The sequence below is a fragment of the Saccopteryx bilineata genome, chromosome 4 (assembly GCF_036850765.1).
Source record: "Saccopteryx bilineata isolate mSacBil1 chromosome 4, mSacBil1_pri_phased_curated, whole genome shotgun sequence".
Lineage (NCBI taxonomy): Eukaryota > Metazoa > Chordata > Mammalia > Chiroptera > Emballonuridae > Saccopteryx > Saccopteryx bilineata.
In genome coordinates this window covers 80,136,292-80,156,834 of record NC_089493.1, presented here as the reverse complement: position 1 = coordinate 80,156,834, position 20,543 = coordinate 80,136,292, and the positions used below count along the sequence as shown (strand labels likewise).

General features: G+C 41.0%; 1 long non-coding RNA gene across 1 annotated transcript; it reads left to right on the top strand.

Moving 5' to 3' along the window:
* Nucleotides 1-90: 90 nt before the first annotated feature.
* LOC136335847 (uncharacterized) lies at nucleotides 91-20,384 on the top strand. Its single transcript, XR_010731318.1, has 3 exons — nucleotides 91-239; nucleotides 1,605-1,676; nucleotides 14,054-20,384. It is a non-coding gene; the product is annotated as an uncharacterized lncRNA (long non-coding RNA).
* Nucleotides 20,385-20,543: the final 159 nt, after the last annotated feature.

Genomic DNA, 20,543 nt, shown 5'->3' with positions numbered 1-20,543 from the left:
TCGGTTGACGTACATCCAACCAACCAACAACGGAAGGAGAGTGCGCCTGCGCAGGTCACTATCCAATCAGTACTCAGCGACAGAGGCGGGGTTTGTGGAAACTGGCCACCGCAGGGTTGGCGGACTTGTGAAGAAGCAAAGATGGCGGACTGAGGTCTCTCTGTCTCGGCGAGCCGGCCTTTGGGCCGGGGGTGGGCCCGCCTCCGGGAAGTCCATGTGTTTCTGCTGGCTCATGCGAGGTAAGCCGAGAAAGCCAGCGGCCCCGGGAACAATAAGAAGTGGCGCATCCCAACCTCGCGTGGCTACAGGGGCGCGCAAAGCCTGCCCGCAGCCGGCGCGGGCTTCGGCCGGGCGTGGGTTTCCTCCGGAGCTGTCCCAGGGCCGTCGCACCCTCCTTCCGGGGTGTGTCTCATCACTGCTCGGTCCTCGACCTGCCGCTGTCTTCCCCAGTATCATTCCTTTGGTGGCCGGGTAGATTTGGTTGCGCCCACGCCGGTGTATGTCTGGTAGCCGCTCCGCCGGCATCGGTTAATCTTTTGAAGAATATCTTTGTTGATTTATACTCCCTGACTTACGGCTTTGTGATCACTGTTTTGCCTGAGGTTCTGGTATCAGTCCAGGTCTGTTGCGGGTTTGAGTATTTTGTGTCCCCTGGTCCGTTGACCTTGAGACTCGGTCTAACAGGTTGCCCCTAGGATTTCAATTTCAGTCTGTGTGGTGCACGCCCCCTTTCCACCTTGCCTCCATCCGTTTGTACCCACTCCCACCTCAACCTTTGAAAAGCTTAATCAGCTTTGTCCACGTGTGACCTCATAATTGCCTAATGGCGCATTAATCTCCGCAGACTCCAGGTCCCCGTAGAATTCTCCGTCATTGTTTCCCAGAACTAGGGCCATTGCACAGATTTTACTTCTATTTGTAGAGAGAATGAGGTTATGGGAAATACTGGAACGTAATTTTTGCAATGTAGTGGGATTACTAAGTATAATGGTAGGCATTTGTATTCGGTTCTCGTTTAACATTATGTGATATCTGTTTTTGTAATTTGTGTTTTTATAACCTCTCAGTCGGTTTTTCAATTAAATCCTGGGAAAGGTTCCTGTTAGGTTTCTGAATTGGTGAATCCAGTTTAAAACTGGTACGTTAGTTGAGTCGAAATACAAATGAATGTTTCTGGTATGGTCTTTGCTGGCCATGGATTTAGTAGAGCTGAAAATATCAGATAAAGGACTTTTAAATAATATCTTTCTGTTGCTTTTAGTAGTAGTTTTTTTTTCCTCCTTTCATCTAGGAGAAGAAAGATACGGTTCAAAGGAAAGGAAGAACATCCATCCCTTACAGAGGGGAGTGGTCATCTATACTAAAGCAAAGGTCTTTTGTGGAGAGAAGAGAATCCATAGCATCATCATCAAAAGGGACAGTGTTCCATAAAAATTTGAGAACTACTGCTCCAAGAGTTTTGATATCTTTATAAAATTAATGCCAGTGATTGTTATATCTGAATAGGTTTTGATTCATTTGAATAATTTTGCTGAAGAATGCATATAGCACAAGTGAGGGCTGTGTCCTTACTGTAATGTACTTTTTATTTTTCCTTATCACAGGAAAAAAATTTCCTTGACTCTTGGGTGCTTTAATATTCATCTCGAAAAGAAAAATTCTGAACTCAGGATTTGGTAAGTGAATGATAATGGCTAAGGGTTCCAAATACTGTTTGAACAGCTTGAAGATATCTAGGTAGAAGTGGAACATAAACCATAAGCTCCAACAAGATGAACATTAAAAGTGACTAAAAATTGATATTGAAGCTTAACCTTTTATTTTCAGCAATAGCAATGCATTAAGTATTTAAAAAAAAGAAAGACTTAATCATTTGTCCAAATCAATTATTATTATTATTATTTTTTTTGTATTTTTCTGAAGCTGGAAACGGGGAGAGACAGTCAGACAGACTCCCGCATGCGCCCGACCGGGATCCACCCTGCACGCCCACCAGGGGCGATGCTCTGCCCACCAGGGGGCGATGCTCTGCCCCTCCGGGGCGTCACTCTGCTGAGACCAGAGCCACTCTAGCGCCTGAGGCAGAGGCCAAGGAGCCATCCCCAGCGCCCGGGCCATCTTTGCTCCAATGGAGCCTCGGCTGCGGGAGGGGAAGAGAGAGACAGAGAGGAAGGAGGGGGGGGTGGAGAAGCAAATGGGCGCTTCTGTGTGCCCTGGCCGGGAATCGAACCCGGGTCCCCCGCACGCCAGGCCGAGGCTCTACCGCTGAGCCAACCGGCCAGGGCCCAAATCAATTATTTTTATTGGGCTAAAAAAAAATGACTTGCAACAGATAAAATATAAATTTTATGAGGCATATTTTAGAATATATTCACTTAAGTTTTTTTTTTTCTTTTTTTTTTTTCTTTATTCATTTTTAGAGAGGAGAGAGAGAGGGTGAGAGACAGAGAGAGACAGAGAGAGGAGAGAGAGACAGAGAGAGAGAAGGGGGAGGAGCTGGAAGCATCAACTCCCATATGTGCCTTGACCAGGCAAGCCCAGGGTTTCGAACCGGCGACCTCAGCATTTCTAGGTCGACGCGTTATCCACTGCGCCACCACAGGTCAGGCTTAAGTTTTAATTATAGATTGATTTTTCAATCTTTTAATTTTTAAAGCTTTTCAGTTCTTTAATATTCCTAGATATGAGTCGATTTTGTGCCAAGTATTGATATCTTATGATTTTACCACATAAGTAGAGTAGGTTTTATTGTTCAAAGAGCAAGAGGTGGGCCTGACCAGGTATGCAGTGGTGCAGTGGATAGAGCGTCAGACTGGGACGCAGAGGACCCAGGTTTGGGACCCTGAGGTCGCCAGCTTGAGCGTGGGCTCATCTGGTTTGAGCAAGGCTCAACAGCTTGAGCCCAAGGGGTCACTCGGTCTGCTGTAGGCCCCCAGTCAAGGCACATACAAGAAAGCAATCAATGAACAACTAAGGTACCACAACGAAGAATTGATGCTTCTCATCTCTCTCCCTTCCTGTCTGTCTGTCCCTATCTGTCCCTCTCTCTGACTCTCTCTGTCTCTGTCACCCACAAAAAAAAGTGAGCAAGAGGTGGTATGTGCCCTCAATTACAATACCTATAAAATAGTGTTCATACCCACTATATTAGCTTCCTAGTGCTGCCATAACAAAGTACTACAAACATGACTTAGAACAACAGAATTTTATTGCCTCACAGTTTTGGAGATCAGACATCTAAAATCAAGGTGTTGGCAGGGCCATGTTCCCTCTGAGGGTACTAGAGAAGGATCTGTTCAGGCCCTCTAGTTTTTGGTGGTTCCTTGGCTTGTGCAGTATAACTCTAGTCTTCACATATTATTCTTCGTGTGTGTGTGTGTGTGTGTGCGTGCGTGTGCACACATGCGTGTGTATGTGCACGTGCCCTAAATTCTGTTTAGTCAGATTAGATTAGGGGCCAAATCTGCTCCGGTATTACGTCATCTTAACTAATTACATCTGCAACCGCTATTTCCATATAAGGTCACATTTTGAGGCACAGGGTCCTAGGACTTGAACATGAATTTGGGGAGGGCGCAATTCAAATCTACATAGTCATATACCTTGATTGTGTTTTATGAAAATCCTTCAAAATACAACTGCTTTTTTTTCTTTTTTTGTGGCAGAGAAAGAGAGAGTCAAAGAGAGGACAGATAGGGACTGACAGGAACGGAGAGAGATGAGAAACATTAATTCTTCGTTGTGGCTCCTTAGTTATTCATTGATTGATTTCTTATATGTGCCTTGACGGGGGGGGGGGGGGGGGGGCTACAGCAGACTGAGGGACTCCTTGCTCGAGCCAGCGACCTTGGGCTCAAGCTGGTGAGCCTTGATCTAACCAGATGAGCCCATGCTCAAGCTGGCGACCTCGGGGTCTCAAACCTGGGTCCTCTGCATCCCAGTCCGACGGTCTATCCACTGCACCACCGCCTGGTCAGGCAAAATACAACTGCTTTAAGGATTAAAATCTCGTATACAATAAATAAAATAAAATCTTGTATACCACTTACAAAAGTTATAGTATTTAGAGTAGTCAAAAATCATAGAGACAGGAAGTAGAATGGTGGTTGCCAGGGATTGCAGTGAGGGAAAATGGGAGTTATTTAATGGTTACAGTTTCACTTTTGCAGGAGGAAAAATATTCTGGAGATTGATGGTGATGATGGTTGCATAATAATACGAATGTACTTAATACTACTGAACTGAACACTTAAACGGGTTAAGATGATAAATTTTATGTTACGTGTATTATACCAGAGTTTAAAAGAATTGGGAAAAAGTAAGTAAAAAAACTCCAAATATATATTTCAATTAAGATAAGGAATAGCCTGATCAGGCAGTGGTACAGTGGGTAGAGCATTGGACTGGGACGCAGAGGACCCAGGTTTGAAACCCCTAGGTTGCCACCTTGAGCGTGGGCTCACCAACTTGAATGCGGGTTGCTGGCTTGAGCAAGGGATCACTTGCTCTGCTATGATCTGCTATGATCTCCCAGGTCAATGCACATATGAGAAAGCAATCAATGAACAACTGTGGTGCTGCAACAGAGAATTGATGCTTCTCATCTCTCTCCCTTCCTGTCTGTCTGTCCCTATCTGTCCCTCTCTCTGTCTCCAAAAAAAGAAAAGAAAAAAAGAATGAAAAAAGAAAAGTAATAAAAACTGATGGGGCAAAATGCCCTTTAGTGATAGAGTCTTTATTATGTACCTTTAGAGGGGAGGCTTTATTGCTTAGATTTAGATTTAAGTCGCAGTCAACATTTATAGAAGCTTGACATTGGTATATAGCACAATATATATATATATATATTTAATTGATTTTAGGGAGAGAGGAAGGGAGAAAGAGAGACAGAAACGTTGATCTCTTTGTGTATGTGCCTGATGGAGAATTGAACCAGCAACCCCTGTGTATTGGGATGATGTTCTAACCAACCAAGCCATCCGTCCAGGGAGGTATAGCACAATATTGATAGCAATTCCCATCTAGCTAGAATGGATGTAAATAAATGTAGGTGCTTCTGTACATACAAGGTATCTTTAATTCTAGATATGGAATGATCTCTCAAATACATTAAAGGGAAAAGCAAGAGCCTGTCCTGTGGTGGCACAGTGGATAAAGTGTCAACTTGGAATGCTGAGGTCACCAATTCAAAGCCCTGGGCTTGCCTGGTCAAGGCACATATGATAAGCAGGCAGTGAATAACTAACTGAAGCAACTATGAATTGATACTTCTTGCTCCCCCGTTCTCTTTCTTTAAAAATTAGTAAAATCATTTATTTAAAAGGGGGGGGGGGAGCAAGATGTAGAACCAGGTGTATAGTGTGTTTCATTTGTGGTATGAAATAAATCTTACACGGATGTTATATAGCCATAGAATATCTCTAAAAGGATATGTAAGTAACACTGTATGCCCTATTGTACCTTTTCCTATCATATGCATATGTTACCTTTCAAGTAAATAATTTAAAATATCCAAAGAAACAAAGCACTGAATAAATATTTGATAAATGACTGAGAATTTAAGTTTTTGCTCAGGTAGTAATTTTATATTTGTATAGTCTATCTCTATTGGGGTGTAGAAACTGTTCAACAAGTCCAACAGTTTTTTTTATTGATTGATTGATTGATTGATTGATTTTAGAGAATGAGGAAGGGAGAGAGAAAAACATTGATCTGATTATCCACTGGTTGATCCTGTGCCCTGACCAGGGATCAAACTCACAACTTTGGTATATCAGGGTGATGCTCTAACCAATTGAGCAACCAGGCCCTGGCCGGATAGCTCAGTTGGTTAGCACATCATCCCAAAGTGCAGGGGTTGCTGGTTCAATACCTGGTCAGGGCACATTCAGGAACAGCTCAATGTTATAGTTTGTCTATATCCCTTCCTCTCACTGACTAAATAAAAAATTTTTAAAAACAATAAGACTGAGACTGGGGGGAAAAATTTTTTTTTAAGATGAGAAGGAGGAGAGATAGTAAGGCAGACTTTCGCATGCACCCCAACCAGGATCCACTTGGCAACCCCATTAGGGCTGATACTTAGTGCTGAGCTATTTTTAGTGCCTAAGGCTGATGCGCTCCAGTGGAGCTATCCTTAGCACCCAGGGCCATGCTCGAATCAATTGAGCCACTGGCTGTGGGAGGGTAAGAGGAAAAGAGAAGGGGGAGAGGGAGCAGTGGAGAAACAGATGATTGCCTCTCCTGTGTGCCTTGACTGGGAATTGAATCTGGGATACCATACACCAGCCGATTCTCTTATCCACTGAGCCAGCAAGCCAGCCAGGGCCAAATACATAATTTGATTGACAGTGATATGCATTGTGTTTTTGTGAGGTGTGTGGGTTTTTTTTTTTGTTTGTTTGTTTTTTTACAGAGACAGAGAGTTAGAGGGATAGATAGGAACAGACAGACAGGAACAGAGATGAGAAGCATCAATCATTAGTTTTTCATTGCGACACCTTAGTTTTCATTGATTGCTTTCTCATATGTGCCTTGACCGCGGCCTTCAGCAGACCAAGTAACCCCTTGCTCAAGCCTGCAACCTTGGGTCCAAGCTGGTGCGCTTTGCTCAAACCAGATGAGCCCACGCTCAAGCTGGTGACCTCGGGGTCTCAAACCTGGGTCCTCTGCATCCCAGTCTGACACTCTATCCACTGTGCCACCACCTGGTCAGGCGGTTTTTTTATTTTATGTTTATTTTTTATTGATTTTAAAGAGGGGGAAGGAGAGAGCAAGAGAGAGACAGGAGCATCAATCTGTTCCTGTATATGCCCTTGTTTGGGTTCAAACTGGCAAACTCTGTGCTTTGGGACAAAGCTCTAACCAACTGAGCTATCTAGCAGAGCTGCGAGATGTGTTCTGAATTTACTATAATATTTATATAGCAAAGAGTATTCATAGAAAGTATTCAACTCCCATGTCCTTCAAGAAAGCAAAGTGTGCCTGACCAGGCGGTTGTGCAGTAGATAGAGTATTGGATTGGTATGCGGAGGACCCAGGCTCAAAACTCCGAGGTTGCTGCTTGAGCACGGGCTCATCTCGTTTGGGCAAGACTCACCAGCTTGAGCCGAAGGTCGCTGGCTTGAGCAAGGGGTTACTCACTCTGCTATAGCCCCTCGGTCAAGGCACATATGAGAAAGCAATCAATGAACAACTAAGGAGCCGCAATGAAGATTTGATGCTTCTTATCTCCCTTCCTGTCTGTCCCTATCTGTCCTCCTCTCTGTCTGTCTCTGTCACACACACACAAAAAGGAAGCAAAGTGTATTACTTATTTATTGATGCCCAACAAATTACCCAAAATTTAGTGGATTAAAACAACAGTATAGCCCTGGCTGGTTGGCTCAGTGGTAGAGCATTGGCCTGGTATGTAGGCGTCCCAGGTTCGATTCTTGGCCAGGGCACACAGGAGAAGTGCCCATCTGCTTCTCCATCCTTCCCCCTCTCCTTCCTCTCTGTCTCTCTCTTCCCCTCCCGCAGCCAAGGCTCCATTGGAGCAAAGTTGGCCCAGGCACTGAGGACGGCTCTGTGGCCTCTGCCTCGGGCCTAACTAGAATGGCCCTTGTTGCAATAGAGCGACGCCCCAGATGGGCAGAGCATCGCCCCCTGGTAGGCACGCCGGGTTGATTCTGGTCAGGCTCATGTGGGAGTCTGTCTTGACTGCCTCCCCGTTTCCAACTTCAGAAAAATACAAAAACAAACAAACAAACAAAAAACCCACAACAGCATACATTTATTATTTCTCACAGATTTATGTGGGCCAGAAATTAGGGATCAATTTAGCTAGGGGTTTCTGGCTTGGAGTCTCTTAACAAGGTTACAGTCGAGATATTGGCTGGGGCCTGACCAGGCGCAGTGGATAGAGTGTTGTACTGGGATGCTGAGGACCCAGTTTTGAAACCCTAAAATCGCCAGCTTGAGCATGGGTTCACTGGCTTGAACCTAGGATCATAGACATGACCCCATGGTTACTGGCTTGAGCCCAAAGGTCACTGACTTGAGCAAGGGGTCACTGGCTTGACTGGAGGCCCCGGTTAAGGCACATATAAGGAAGCAATCAGTGAACAACTAAGGTGTTGCAACTATGAGTTGATGCTTCTCATCTCTCTTCCTTTCTGTTGGTGTCTCTTGCTCTCTCTCGCTTTAAAAAAAAAAAAAAGGATATTGGCTGGGTTGGCAGTCATCTGCTCTAATGCCATGGTGGCTCATTCACATGGCTGACAGATTGATGGTAGTGATGGAAAACCTCGGCTCTTTCCAATGTCAGCCTCTTCCAGGGTTGCTCGAGTGCCGTCATATACGATAGCTGGCACCCTCCCCACCCCCAAAGCAATCCAGGACAACAAGGCAGAAGTCAGAGTTCCACCAATGACCTTGCCTCAGAAGTCACTCTGTTACTTCCTCATCCTTCTTTTGGTCACTATTTTGAGACTGACTAATGTACTTTGATATAATTCTGATACCATATGGAGTTAATATAGAACCCCACAAGTCAAAGGGCATGATTCCTAACAAGATTGCCCTCACTTTAAATGCCAGTTGCATGTTGGAGGATTTCAAGGCCTCCTGAATGGCGGATCAACTGGCTACAAATTTAGGGGTTCCCATGACCCTGTCAGACCACATTTTGGTTTTGTTGATTTTCTTTATTTTTTCTATTTTATTTAAGTCTGCTCTAATTTTTCCCCCTTCTTTCTGTCTAGCTTTACATTTAGTTTATTCTCTTTCTATAAAGTTAGGTTGTTGCTTTGAAATTTCTTTTTTTAAAATGTATGCATTTACAGCTGTACCTTTCACTCATCTTGCTTTTGCTGCATCCCACAAGTTCTGGTATATTGTGTTTTTGTCTTAAGATATTTTCTAATTTCCTTTGTGATTACTTTGACCCATTGGTTATTTTGGAGTGTGTTCTTTAATTTCCACCGGCTCATTCATTGTAAAAAAGAATTTAGAGTCTACCTACGAGGGGCAAAGGCCAGTTAAATTCTTTATTATACAATGATCACATAGTCAACCCGGATGCTTTGTTAGAGGGGAGTATAAAAAAGTGTGACTGCCAGGAGGCAGCAATAACTGGGGACCATTTTAGAAGCTGACTTGCACACAGTCATTTGACTCAGACCTGGCTAGGCCTAGTACTTACTGCTTTGAAATTTGTTTTCCCTTTCCATCCTCCCAATAGGTCAGAATTTCTAATACAAAGATACTTTGTATAAAATCAACAGCACTAAATAAGTGATGTGAAAGACCCAAAAGTGACTACTAAGGTACCAATTTTACAGGAATGTACGGTATTTGTGTTTTGTCAGTCAGAGTGCATAGTTGTAGTTTCCTTTTAATTCTAGAACCTATGTCTATTTTAATTTTAACTCATGTTGGCTCAGAGTATTTAACCCTTTTGTGCCTCATGTTCCGTTATTGGAATGGTAGTGACATGGGAGTTATTTATATCCTACTGTTCGAGGTCATCGCAGAGATCTGATTTTTCACACAATATCATGTGGTACACAGAGTTAGTCACTGCTGCAGATACTGGCGTGCTGGGAGCTTGTCAAAAAGTGATGTGAGCCTGGCCTGTGGTGGCGCAGTGAATAAAGCATCGACCTAGAATGCTGAAGTCATGCTTCAAAACCCTGGGCTTGCCGGGTCAAGGCACATAGGATTGCTTCTCATTCTCTCTCTCCCCCCACCAAAAATCAATAAATAAAATCTTAAAAAAAAAATTTAAAAGAAAGTGATGTGACTCTTTGGAAAATTTTTGAAGAACTGAGTTTCAAAAATTTCAACCTCCAGCATAAATGGGTTAAGGGGCCTGCGATTCTCATTCATTCAACAAATTTTTATTAAGTGCTTACTGTGATAGGTCACACCATATGCTTGGGATTCATCAGTGAACAAAACAGGTTCCTTCCTGGTTGAGCTTACATTTTTATACAAGACAGTAAATGAGAAACATAGTAAGTACCTTATGTAGGTGAGCTAGTGTTCCTTGCAATGGATAAAAAGAAAAGTAGAGCAGAGTAAAGGGAGATGGTGGGAGTGTGTCTATGGGTAGAATGGGGGGGGGGGATGACAATGTAATCTTAATTAGAGACTGAAAATAGGCTTCACTGAGAAAATAGCATTAAAGATGATGGGAGTAACTATGCAGGTACCCAGGGAAGGGTCTCCTCACAAAGGCAATAGGCAGTACAGAAGCTGTAAGATAGGAGCATACTTACATTCCAGAAGAGCAAGTAGTCCACTGTGGTGAGGAGAGATGCAGAGTTGGGGTCGGAGAAGATATGGTGGAAGGGGATGGTATAGATCTTGTGGGAATTGTAGTGTATTCTTTGGTCAGAACTTTGGCTTTTATATTGAGCTATTCAGTTTTCAAAAGGGTCCTACAGTTTGTGATACATATATGTGTGTGCTTAGAGTATAAAATTGAATAGTCATGTCTAAGATGTGTAGTTGGGTGTTTTTGTTTTCGTTTATTTATTTAGTGAGAGGAGGGCAGACAGAGACTCCCTCATGCGCCCCCACAGGATCCACCCAACAAGCCCACTAGGGGGCAATTCACTGCCCATCTGGGGCATTGCTCTGTTGCTCAGCAACGAAACTCTTCTTAGCCCCTGAAGTGGAGGCCACGGAGCCATCCTTAGCACCTGGGGCCAGTTTGCTCCAGTCGAGCCATGGCTGCAGGAGAGGGAGAGAGAGAGAGAGAGAGAGAGAGAGAGAGAGAGAGAAGCGAAAAGGAAAGAGATGAAGAACATACGGGCTCGTCTCCTGTGTGCCCTAACCAGGAATCAAACTTGGGACATACGCAGACCAGGCCAATGCAATACTGCTGAGCCATCCAGCCATGGCCTGTAATTGGGTGTTTTGAAGAAAATACTAGCTTATGATACTCTAATATTATTTCCTAATATTAAAATACAGATTGTTTGGGGGATGTAGTTTATATACAATAAATGTATGCATTTTTATTAGCATTGCTGAAGGGATATGTTTTTGAAAGAATCTAGGCAGGTTCTGCCTGACCAAGCGGTGATGCAGTGGATAGAGTGTTGGACTGGGACACAGAGGACCCTGGTTCGAAACCCCAGGGTCACCGGCTTGAGCACGGACACATCTAGCGGGGTCGTTGTCTTGAGCCCAAAGGTCACTGGCTTGAAGCCCAAGGTCTCTGGCTTGAGCAAGGAGTCACTCACTCTGCTGTAGCCCCCAGTCAAAGCACATATGAAAAAGCAATCAATGAACAACTAAGGAGCTACAATGAAGAATTGATGCTTCTCATCTCTTTCCCTTCCTGTCTGTCCGTCCCTATCTGTCCCTCTCTCTGACTCTCTCACTGTTTCTGTCATGAAAAAAAAAAGAATCAAGGTAGGTTCCTTATTAAGAAAAGACCCTGGCCAGTTGGCTCAGTGGTAAAACATCACCTGGTATGTGGAAGTCCCAGGTTCGATACCCGGTCAGGACACATAAGAGAAGTGACCATCTGCTTCTCCACCCTTCTCCTTTCCCTCTCCCTCTAAACACACACACACACCCATGGCTCATTGAAGTGAGTTGGCCATGGCCGCTGAGAATGACACCATGGCCTCACCTGAGGCACTAAAATAGCTCAATTGCAGAGCACTGGAGCAACAGCCCCAGATGGGCAGAGCATTGCCCCATAGGGGGCTTGCTGGGTGGATACGATCAGGGTACATTTGGGAGTCTGTCTCTGCCTCTCACTTAATAATAAGAGGGGAAAAGCCTTTATTTATTGATTTTACAGAGAGAGGTGAAAGAGAAGGATGGGGAGTGAAAAGTTTCAACTCATAGTTGCTTCACTTTAGTTGCTCATTGCTTATGTGTGTGTCTTGACCAAGCGAGCCCATGGTAAACTGGTATATCAGCATTCCAGGTTGACACTATCTACTGCACCACCATAGGCCAGACAAAAAAGGTGATCTTTTTAAAGGCTTGTTTTGTGCTTGTTTGGATTATATGTTCTGGAAAGAATGAGTTTATATCTTTCTTTCCAAAAACCTCAATATTAATGCCAATTATCTTGCCATTAGAATTAGCTGCCTGACTCTAGTGGCTGGTGCAAGCTTTGAAGCACCCTGAGTAAGTTTATATAATGAAACAGCCCTGTTGCTTGTAGGGTTCTAAAGGTCTGTCTGGGAATTGGCTCTATTTTTTCCTCTTTGTTCTACTGCTGCTTTGGTAATGAGTGCAAATTCTATAGTTCTCTTCCTCCTGATTTGATCCTCAATTAATTTACACTTGCCTTTCATAGGTTTTGAATCAGAATTTTCTTGTCTTCAACCAGAAGAGGTTATTCAAATTCAGTTTAGAATTGAGGTATTTATGTGTGTGTATAGATATAGATGTACAATATAGATACAAGTTTATATATGTGACACACTAAAGATGGAGGGCTAGGAAGAATAGTTAGCTAATCACTATTGGCCATTTTTATAAGCCAGGATAATTTAAGCTATTGATATGCATCTGTGATATTTTTTATTATTATAAAATATACATAACAAAATTTTTAACCTTTTTTTTTTTTAGTGAGAGAGAGATTGAGGGACAGCCTGTCCAGAAGCAAGAGAGATGAGAAGTAACAATTCAGCTGTGGCATCTTAGTTGTTCATTGATTGCTTTTTCATACATGTCTTTACCTGGGGTAGGGGGTACTCAAGCCAGTGACCATGGGGTCATTTCTAGGATCCCACGCTCAAGCCTGATGAGCCCGTGCTCAAGCCAGTGACCTTGGGGTTTTAAACCTGGGTCCTCAGCATCCCAGGCCTACACTCTATTCATTGTACCACCGCCTGGTCAGACTCATTTTAAATTTTTTGTGTGTGTGTGTGTGACAGAGAGACAGAGAGGACAGATAGGTACAGACAGACAGGAAGGGAGAGAGGTGAGAAGCATCAATTCTTCATTGTGGCACCTTAGTTGTTCATTGATTGCTTTCTCATATATGACTTGACTGGGGGGCTACAGCACGGCTGGTGACCTTGAGCTCAAGCCAGTGACCCTGCACTCAAGCCAGATGAGCCCACACTCAAGGTGGTGACCTTGGGGTTTTGAACCTGGGTCTTCTGCGTCCCAGTCTGATGCTCTATACACTGCGCCACTGTCTGGTCAGGTTCATTTTAACTATTTTTAAATGTGCAATTCAATTGCACCTATTTCTAGACCTTATTCTTCATTCCAAACAGATCCTCATTAATCTGTAATTCCCCTACCCATTAATAAGTAATTCTCCATTCCCCCTCCCCCCCAAGCCCTTAGTAACCTCTATTCCACTTTCTGTCTCTGAATTTGCTTCTTCTAGGTACCTCATGTAAGTGGAATTAAACAATATTTCTCTTTTTTTGTTTGACTTTTGAAGATCCTTGCAGTTTAACAAGTGTTATGTTTAGAAACAGTGAACTGCTAATGTTTTTACATGCTTGCATTTGGTTATCATGATACAGTACATATTATTTTACTTACATTTTACAAAATTTTTCTTGTTCAATGTTGGCCTTATGTAGTTAGAGAATTCAAATTAAGTGGTTCATACAGTTTTGAGTCTTGAGCATTTGGACATCAAATTTGGAGTGCAGTACAGATTCTTTTTTCTTTTTCTTTTACAGAGACAGAGAGTCAGAGAGAGGGACAGATAGGGACAGACAGGCAGGAACAAAGAGAGATAAGCATCAATCATCAGTTTTTCGTTGCGACACCTTAGTTGTTCATTGATTGCTTTCTCATATGTGCCTTGGCCGTGGGCCTTCAGCAGACCGAGTAACCCCTTGCTGGAGCCAGAGACCTTGGGTCCAAGCTTGTGAGCTTTTGTTCAAACCAGATGAGCCCACGCTTAAGCTGGCGACTTCAGAGTCTCGAACCTGGGTCCTCGGCATCCCAATCCGATGCTCTATCCACTGCGCCACCACCTGCTCAGGCAAGTGCTGTTTTTAAAAGTGAGCTCATACAGAAGTGCCTGCTTTAATCTTCCTGTTTTTGATTTATTTTGTATTACTAGGTATTTGTCGTCTCCTGGAGTGGGGTAGTCCTGCTTCTTCTATCCAGCCACTTTCCCTAATCTTGAACTGTGGATGTCTCTTCTCTACACATTACCTCCATGATTTGGATTGGAAAAGGCTACTTTTTTTTCCCACCTCTGAAATTCAACACAGAGATGCTCCTATGAAGAAGTCATCCTGCCAACTTCTCTGGGAAGAAAGGAAGAAGTGACACATTTCTTCTGCTATTTGCTTAATTGTAAAGAAATTATTTTGCAAGCTGAAGGGTGATATTTAATTTTGAAACAGGTGCTTAGATGGTGGTATTTGTGAATTTTTTACTTTGTGTTCCCAACAAGATGACTATAAATAGCAAGTATGGGTGACATCAGGTGTTTTTTTTTGTGTGTGTATGTTCTTTTTAGTGTCTTTCAGTTTTATCCACTATCATAAGCACAGTTGAGACTGGAACAGTAAATCCCAAATATGTGTTGTAATTTGAAATGAAAGAGATGCTAAAAGAAATATATATATATTTATATATAAATATATAAATCCTGGCTCATCCTCTGACATAGATTAACTGGATAAGAACAAAAGTCCAATCTTGCAACGAAACCTTTGATATGATAAGCATAAAAACAAAATGTCGCAATGTTAATTTCACATGTGAAGAAACCATCACAGTCTCTGTATAAATACATATTTTAACGTGTTAAATCTGTATTTTTGGACAAGAAGAGGGATTTTTCTCCTAGGAAAAAAAAACATTCTTTCTCAGAAGTCTTTGGACATTTGATATTTTTAAATGGTTTTTTTGTTGTTCTTCTAAGAAAGGACCATATTGTGCAGATGCTAACCTATGAATGCATGCTTAGGTTGGTAAAAATTGAAAAGTTGGTAAAAAGAAACAAAAATTTTGAATCCAGTGATGGAACCCTACTCACTTCCCTAGGATGAAAGGCTGCTATATTACAAATTCATTCTTTTTTGTGGAGTCTTACATAGCACTTGAGACTTTTTCCATGCTGCTGTGGCTGGAAGAAAAGTGGCATGAATGATTTTTCTGTTCAGAAGATGTGATGGACTCTACAGTGTAACTTGCCTTCAATTTGGACTTGGAGGTACAGGGGGAAAATGAGAACACTTTCCATGTAACTCCCTTCTAAGAAAAGCAAAAAATGCCTTATAGTTCCACCTGACTTTATGGCATTTTACATTATATAGCTCTTTTTTTTTTTTAAAGCATAAATAACTTTATTCTTTGGCCCAAAATCAGTACTTGAGTGATTGATTTCTTTTTCTATGTAAATGATAGCTGTAGTGTTAAGCTGCAAACTCTGGGACTCAGGTAACTTTTCCCATTGTCATCAAAGAATGGGCCTCAGAAGCAATGTTTCCAGACTTGTGGTCACATTGGTATAGCTTTAGAAGAAATTCAGGTCTGAAAAATATCTCAAGAAAAATAGTTCCAGTAAGAAATGTGGATCTTCCTTTCCCTTAAAATTTAAACTATATGATGAATAGATTAGTGTGTAAAGCTGTTCTTCAAAATCAGCAGAGGACCGGTGTATGAATTGTCAGGTCTTTACAAAAGAAGAATGAAACCTTTATGAGTCTTTGTGATTAGAGAAAGAATTTGAACCTTCTTAGATGAAACCAAGAACAAATCATCCCAGAACATGCCTGTGATTTAGTAAATGTTTCCCCATGGCCATACATGCTATGATGATGAAAACTTATGGCTGATTTATCAAAATTTAAAGAGTGGTAGAACTATCCAAAAGGGAAATTAGTGAGCACTCTTAATGATTAGTTTAATTGACCGACCAATTTGAATTGGCATAAGAAAGGTTTTTAGTAAAAATAATTATATAAAGTATGATATTCTTTAATTGAGGGCAATTTCTGAGTGGTAAAGCATAGAAGTAACTGAGTAAAGGTAACTTAAATTTCTCTCTAAGTAACTTCCCAGGCACTTCTTGCTATTTTAGTATTTTTGGAATTAAGGACAGAATGGTATTTATACACATGGGTCCCATTGATATATTGAGAATATTATATCAAGAATTAGTATCTTCAGTTGTATGTTACCCCTTTTCCTTGTGCTTTTTTGGCAACTTTTTGGGTAGGGTCATTTGGCAGGAAATAAGGACGGTGTGGTCTGAGTACCAGTGAAACATCTCTGGTCCACTTGTCTGTGTATGTATCAGACTTGGCTTCTCTGCTTACTGTATGCTTTTTCGTTTCACAGCTAGGAGAACCACCGTTTAATGCTTTTTCAAGTTTCTGCATCTTGTCACCACATAGCATTTAACAAAATGAGTATATTCCAGATGTACTTGCCCACTGGTCTCTTAATATATCTTATGTTGTTTTCCTGGTCTGTTTTGATGGCAAAAGTTAAAACTTTAGGCAGGACTAAGCCTCAGTATATAGTTGCCTGCTTCCTTTCCTTTGCTCATTCATGTTAGCTGGCAGTCTTTTTTTTTTTTTTAAGTTAAAAACGGGATACGTGCAATAGGAATATATATATGTATATTTTAATACTTGTGGACAAATGTTACAAGTTGTTTCAGAACAACAAAATCACCAATGTCTTCCATTTTGAGATGTGTATAGTTTTGTAAGCATTAGTGCTTGGTAGGATACTGTAGTGCCACGTTAGGGGTTAGTGCATGTGCCTGGTAATAACTTCAGGATGAATTATTATGATAACCAATAGTGTAAAAAGTAGAAAATTTAGACCTTTTCTTTTTTCATTAATTTCTGTATCCAGCCTGACTTGTGGCGCAGTGGGTAAAAGCATCGACCTGGAAAGCTGAGGTCACTGGCTTGAAACCCTGGGCTTGCCTGGTCAAGGCACATATGGGAAGCAACTACTATGAGTTGGTGCTTTCCACTTCTCTCACCATTTTCTCTCTCTCTCTCTTTCCCCTCTCTCTAAAAATCAATAAAATCTAAAAAAAGGTAAAAAAAAATTTTTTTGTATTCATCTTCTCCCTAGGAAGAGGAGATTAGGCCAAAAAGACTCATTTATGAATAGTAATATGGGGTTGCAATATGAAATACTGTGTTTGAGGATATTTAAACTTTCCATGAGGTAGCTAGAAAAAGCTGCGTTTGTGTCTTATGGAACCTCAAATCAAAATGTGGCCCCATTTCATGATTTCTGCTTTGTGGTGAGATTGTTCTTATGCTGTTTTCACATTTTATGTCTTTTAGGTTATTTTCCTACTCGTTTAGCATCAGATTATTTTGCATGTCTTATTGAAATGCTATGTTAATTGCTTAAGTGGGTGCTTTTTTAATCTGCAGACCCTTTGCACTTCCTTTCTGCAGCATGCCCTGTGTCGGTAGTTCAAAGTATCCTGGATTAAATTAGTTTTGGGCTTTTTGTATTTCCAAATTTACTGAATTGTATATCGGGATTCCAGACCTTTTCATGGAATTGGTAATGTAGCCAATGGAGTCTTAACATAGGTTGGCATATAATAACTCTTGATTGGTGATAGTAAGCTGCCTCAGACAGCCTTCACTTTTCTACTTGTAGACAAAAGTTATTTTGTTCTGAAAACATAAGATAGTTTACTGTAGAAAAATTCCTACCTCTAAAAACTGCCTTGAGAACTTGGAAATGGCAGGTTTCTGAGGTGATTTTTTATTTTATTTTAATCTCAGTATTAGGAGAGTCCAGGATTTATTGACACAGGTTCTACAGTTAGTATGATAGGAAATGCAAAACTTTTAATGTGGTGTATGGTGTGTACAAGCAATCTTAGACTTTTTTGCAGCAGATCTCCAGGGACCCAGGTTTAACGTCTCATAGTGTACTCTTAAATAGTTGCACTCCTGGCTCAAGTAGTTAGCACCTGTGAGAATCCCATTTCTGAAAAACATTTAAACATTTTTTGAAAAATACCTCTGAAAAGGTAATGAGTGCAAAATAGCACAGTATATACAAAAGGATATTTCCTATTGCAAAAAAAAAAAGCCATAAACCAAACTAGTTTTTAGGAGGTAGATTTTTGGAGCAATAATAGTTTTGGCATGTATAGTAAGCTGCATTAGCAAGGTTGTATAGTAGAAGAAGTATTACTAGTTGGTGAGCCACTGTGGTCAACAGAGTTGCACAAAAAGAAAAAGATGTTCTAGATAAAGAACATATAAAAGATACTTTTAAAACTATGAATGTATATGAATCATGTGGGGATTTTGTTGATGATTGTTTTAGTATCAGGCTAATAGCACACTTTTTGCTTTTGTCACCTTATCTTTCTCCATTAGTTTCCTGGGTACATTTTCCAAAGCAAATTTTTGTGTGTCTTTAGGATTGAAAAGAACAAGAACTTAAATACCTGGCTTTCCAATGCTTGTAGTTAGTTTAGGGGAGTTAAGATTTAAAGGTGTAAAACAAAAGAATTGAAGGGAACAGCCAGACAGTATGTTGGTTTTTTAAGTCTTGTCATAATGTAGATGTGTTAGGCCTGTGACTGCTTATTTTAACAAGAACCCGGCAAACTAGTTTCTTGATCCGAGGAATCACACAGTTCAAATCAGGACATAATAATGGGATGAGGGTGATATCTTACTCCCTTTTACCTCATGTCATCTTGGCCATTTAGCACCTTGAAGGTCCCTGAAAAGACTCGGTCTATGTTCCCTAGTTTTGCCAGGGGAAAAAAACCTAAAAGATAAGTGGGGAAGATCTAAGGAAATAGTGCCTCTTGAATATTTAATTCTTATATGGCAACTCCAGAGGATAGGGAGGCTATATTAAATTGATTATAACTCCTCTTTAAATGTCCTATAAACCACCAGTTGGTGTTAGAGACATTGGAATAACCAAGCAATATTCACACATCTGCATGATCATAAGGACACCAGGTGTATTACTGTGATGTCAACAGTTTAGTTACTTAGAACAATTAAAGATGACCCTTAACAGCCACGTATAGTTCCAGATGCTAAAATGTGCTGCAAGTTTTTGTAGTTTCAAAGTATGCAGTGAATTTTCATTGCTGTGATCTCATGTTTACTATTTGTGTACCTGTGATATGCAAAATATGAAGAGACCCTTGGCCTCCAGGAGTTTACATTATCATGGTGCTGCTGGTGCAAGCGAGTTACTTCTAGGTTATTCAGAACATTGCTTGGCTACTAATCATACCATACTCGGAAGGATCCCTTTCCAACAGTTTTCAAAAGCAGAGGGCTGTGCTAAATTTCAGGGCATTGATTTTGAGTTTACATTGTATTAGCTCTGCTATTCATAAACTCCTTTACCCTGTGCAGGTAATACTCTTAATGTGAATCAGAAAAGAAACCATTCTGAGAGCATCTTCAGAATCCCTACACCACTTACGCTTCCCTCTGCTATAGCAGTCAGTAAATGGCCAAGAAAACTTACTGCTCCAGAAGACTGTGCATCTCTCAAGTCTTTCTTTTCCCAGAGTTTTTACACCATTCTTTACCTAGGAGGACCAGGATTTGCAATTTAGCCTTTTATAACTGAATAGTGATCCTAAGTTTAACTTGTGTGTGTGTGTGACTTTTGTACCTCTATTCCAAAGTAGCATTGTGATAGATGTGGAGCACCTGAATGCATTTCTAAGCAATCTGTTAACCCCCATTTTTGGTTGAAACTTTGCATGTATCCTTGTTATTTTTTCTGATTCCTCCGAATCAAGGAGTTCACTTTGCATGTTTATTAAAACTGGGTCTGGATGAAAGTGCATGCAATAGTGGCAGGATTATAACTCTTATTTAGAGTGCAGTACTAATATTCTAATGCATGATTGAAAGTGTCCAGCATTATGGGGTTCCTAGTAATTTTATATCTATATATATGCATTTATTAATAATGAAGCAATAGAGACTTAAACCAAGACTTTAAGTTTTTTTGGATTATTTTCATTTTCTAATTAAAGGTGATCTTCCATTGAAAATGGGAGTTAGAAGAAAAAACGGGCAACTATAAGATATTCAAACTGTCAGGAATAGAGCATAACAGTGCTCATCACCCTCTAACCTCTTGTCTGGTCCCATTAGTCCGCAAGCATGTTTAAAAATAATGCAAAAGGCACAAACTAAGCATGTGGAATAAATAAGCTGCTACGGCTATAACCAGAAAGGTGCAGAGTTTCAGTAAGGCTAGGAAAGTAGGGAACACCAGTGTGGAGTATGTAAAATAATTAGGTGTAAGTTTTGTTCGATAAATTTTATTTGGCTTAAGTTTGCATCTCATAACTAGTATCTTGGAAGTAAATAGAAGCAATGTTTCAAATGTTTCAGGATTTTCAAGTAACTAGGCAATTCTGGAAGGTACTGGTGTTGACCAGCCATAAAGGTTCCCAGCAGCAAAAGAAACTTCTGTTTTGCGGAAATAGTCTTGAAACTATTAATATATCTATGGTTTGATTTCTCTTGTTACTGTATTACACAAAATATTTTATTTTTTCTAATAGCCAGAGTTTTATTCTTTTCCAAGTGAGAGGATGAGAGATAGAC